Here is a 3,490-nt window from a genome sequence, read left to right on the forward strand (position 1 = left end):
GTGTGTGTGTGTCTCTGACTCCCTCCGTGTGTGTGTGTGTGTGTCTCTGGCTCCCTCCCTGTGTGTGTGTGTGTGTGTGTGTGTGTGTGTGTGTGTGTGTGTGTGTCTGTCTGTCTGTCTCTGGCTCCCTCCCTGTGTCTGTGTGTCTGTCTGTCTCTGGCTCCCTCCGTGTGTGTGTGTGTGTCTCTGGCGCCCTCCGTGTGTGTGTGTGTCTCTGGCTCCCTCCCTGTGTGTGTGTGTGTCTCTGGCTCCCTGTGTGTGTGTGTGTCTCTCTGGCTCCCTCCGTGTGTGTGTGTGTGTGTGTGTCTCTGGCTCCCTCCGTGTGTGTGTGTGTCTCTGGCTCCCTCCGTGTGTGTGTGTGTGTGTGTGTGTGTGTGTGTGTGTGTCTCTGGACCCTCCGTGTGTGTGTGTGTGTGTCAGGCGCCCTCCGTGTGTGTGTGTGTGTCTGGCGCCCTCCGTGTGTGTGTGTGTCTCTGGCTCCCTCCGTGTGTGTGTGTCTCTCTGGCTCCCTCCGTGTGTGTGTGTGTGTCTCTGGCTCCCTCCGTGTGTGTGTGTGTGTGTGTGTGTGTCTCTGGACCCTCCGTGTGTGTGTGTCTCTGGCTCCCTCCGTGTGTGTGTGTGTGTGTCTCTGGCTCCCTCCGTGTGTGTGTGTGTGTGTGTGTGTGTCTCTGGCTCCCTCCGTGTGTGTGTGTGTGTGTGTGTGTCTCTGGCTCCCTCCGTGTGTGTGTGTGTGTGTGTGTGTGTCTCTGGCTCCCTCCGTGTGTGTGTGTGTGTGTGTGTGTGTGTGTGTGTCTCTGGCTCCCTCCGTGTGTGTGTGTGTGTGTGTGTCTCTGGCTCCCTCCGTGTGTGTGTGTGTGTGTGTCTCTCGCTCCCTCCGTGTGTGTGTGTGTGTGTCTCTGGCTCCCTCCGTGTGTGTGTGTGTGTGTGTGTGTGTCTCTGGCTCCCTCTGTGTGTGTGTGTGTGTGTGTGTGTGTGTGTGTCTCTGGCTCCCTCTGTGTGTGTGTGTGTGTGTGTGTGTCTCTGGCTCCGTCCGTGTGTGTGTGTGTGTGTGTGTGTCTCTCGCTCCCTCCGTGTGTGTGTGTGTGTGTCTCTGGCTCCCTCCGTGTGTGTGTGTGTGTGTGTCTCTGGCTCCCTCCGTGTGTGTGTGTGTGTGTGTCTCTGGCTCCCTCCGTGTGTGTGTGTGTGTCTCTGGCTCCCTCCGTGTGTGTGTGTGTGTGTCTCTGGCTCCCTCCGTGTGTGTGTGTGTGTGTGTCTCTCTGGCTCCCTCCGTGTGTGTGTCTCTCTGGCTCCCTCCGTGTGTGTGTGTGTGTGTGTGTCTCTGGCTCCCTCCTTGTGTGTGTGTCTCTGGCTCCCTCCTTGTGTGTGTGTCTCTCTGGCTCCCTCCGTGTGTGTGTGTGTGTGTGTGTGTGTCTCTCTGGCTCCCTCCCTGTGTGTGTGTGTTTGTGTGTCTCTCTGGCTCCCTCCCTGTGTGTGTGTGTGTTTGTGTGTCTCTGGCTCCCTCCCTCCGTGTGTGTGTGTGTGTGTCTGGCTCCCCCTGCGTGTGTGTGTGTGTCTGGCTCCCTGCGTGTGTGTGTGTGTGTCTGGCTCCCTGCGTGTGTGTGTGTGTGTCTGGCTCCCTGCGTGTGTGTGTGTGTCTGGCTCCCTGCGTGTGTGTGTGTGTCTGGCTCCCTGCGTGTGTGTGTGTGTGTCTGGCTCCCTGCGTGTGTGTGTGTGTGTCTGGCTCCCTGCGTGTGTGTGTGTGTGTCTGGCTCCCTGCGTGTGTGTGTGTGTGTCTGGCTCCCTGCGTGTGTGTGTCTGGCTCCCTGCGTGTGTGTGTCTGGCTCCCTGCGTGTGTGTGTGTGTGTCTGGCTCCCTGCGTGTGTGTGTGTGTGTCTGGCTCCCTGCGTGTGTGTGTCTGGCTCCCTGCGTGTGTGTGTCTGGCTCCCTGCGTGTGTGTGTCTGGCTCCCTGCGTGTGTGTGTGTGTGTCTGGCTCCCTGCGTGTGTGTGTGTGTGTCTGGCTCCCTGCGTGTGTGTGTGTGTGTGTGTCTGGCTCCCTGCGTGTGTGTGTGTGTGTGTGTCTGGCTCCCTGCGTGTGTGTGTGTGTGTGTCTGGCTCCCTGCGTGTGTGTGTGTGTGTGTGTGTCTGGCTCCCTGCGTGTGTGTGTGTGTGTGTGTGTGTGTCTGGCTCCCTGCGTGTGTGTGTGTGTGTGTGTCTGGCTCCCTGCGTGTGTGTGTGTGTGTGTGTGTCTGGCTCCCTGCGTGTGTGTGTGTGTGTGTGTGTGTCTGGCTCCCTGCGTGTGTGTGTGTGTGTGTCTGGCTCCCTGCGTGTGTGTGTGTGTGTGTGTGTGTCTGGCTCCCTGCGTGTGTGTGTGTGTGTGTGTGTGTCTGGCTCCCTGCGTGTGTGTGTGTTTGTGTGTGTGTGTGTCTGGCTCCCTGTGTGTGTGTGTGTGTGTGTCTGGCTCCCTGCGTGTGTGTGTGTGTGTGTGTGTCTGGCTCCCTGCGTGTGTGTGTGTGTGTGTGTGTGTGTGTCTGGCTCCCTGCGTGTGTGTGTGTGCGTGCGTGTCTCTGGCTCCCTTTCTGTGTGTGTGTGTGCGTGTCTCTGGCTCCCTCCCTGTGTGTGTGTGTGTCTGGCTCCCTGCGTGTGTGTGTGTGCGTGCGTGTCTCTGGCTCCCTTTCTGTGTGTGTGTGTGCGTGTCTCTGGCTCCCTCCTTGTGTGTGTGTGTCTCTGGCTCCCTTTCTGTGTGTGTGTGTGCGTGCGTGTCTCTGGCTCCCTCCCTGTGTGTGTGTGTGTCTCTGGCTCCCTTTCTGTGTGTGTGTGTGCGTGCGTGTCTCTGGCTCCCTCCCTGTGTGTGTGTGTCTCTGGCTCCCTCCGTGTGTGTGTGTGTGTGTGTGTGTGTGTGTGTGTGTCTGGCTCCCTCCGTGTGTGTGTGTCTGGCTCCCTCCGTGTGTGTGTGTGTGTGTGTGTGTCTGGCTCCCTCCGTGTGTGTGTGTGTGTGTGTGTGTGTCTGGCTCCCTCCGTGTGTGTGTGTGTGTGTGTGTGTCTGGCTCCCTCCGTGTGTGTGTGTGTGTCTGGCTCCCTCCGTGTGTGTGTGTGTGTGTGTGTGTGTCTGGCTCCCTCCGTGTGTGTGTGTGTGTGTGTGTCTGGCTCCCTCCGTGTGTGTGTGTCTGGCTCCCTCCGTGTGTGTGTGTGTGTGTGTGTGTGTGTGTGTCTGGCTCCCTCCGTGTGTGTGTGTGTGTGTGTGTGTGTGTGTCTGGCTCCCTCCGTGTGTGTGTGTGTGTGTGTGTCTGGCTCCCTCCGTGTGTGTGTGTGTGTGTGTCTGGCTCCCTCCGTGTGTGTGTGTGTCTGGCTCCCTCCGTGTGTGTGTGTGTCTGGCTCCCTCCGTGTGTGTGTGTGTCTGGCTCCCTCCGTGTGTGTGTGTGTGTGTGTGTGTCTGGCTCCCTCCGTGTGTGTGTGTGTGTGTGTGTCTGGCTCCCTCCGTGTGTGTGTGTGTGTGTGTCTGGCTCCCTCCGT

Source organism: Carcharhinus amblyrhynchos, unplaced genomic scaffold, assembly GCF_965287045.1.
Source record: "Carcharhinus amblyrhynchos unplaced genomic scaffold, sCarAmb.v2.hapA chromosome_140, whole genome shotgun sequence".
NCBI lineage: Eukaryota > Metazoa > Chordata > Chondrichthyes > Carcharhiniformes > Carcharhinidae > Carcharhinus > Carcharhinus amblyrhynchos.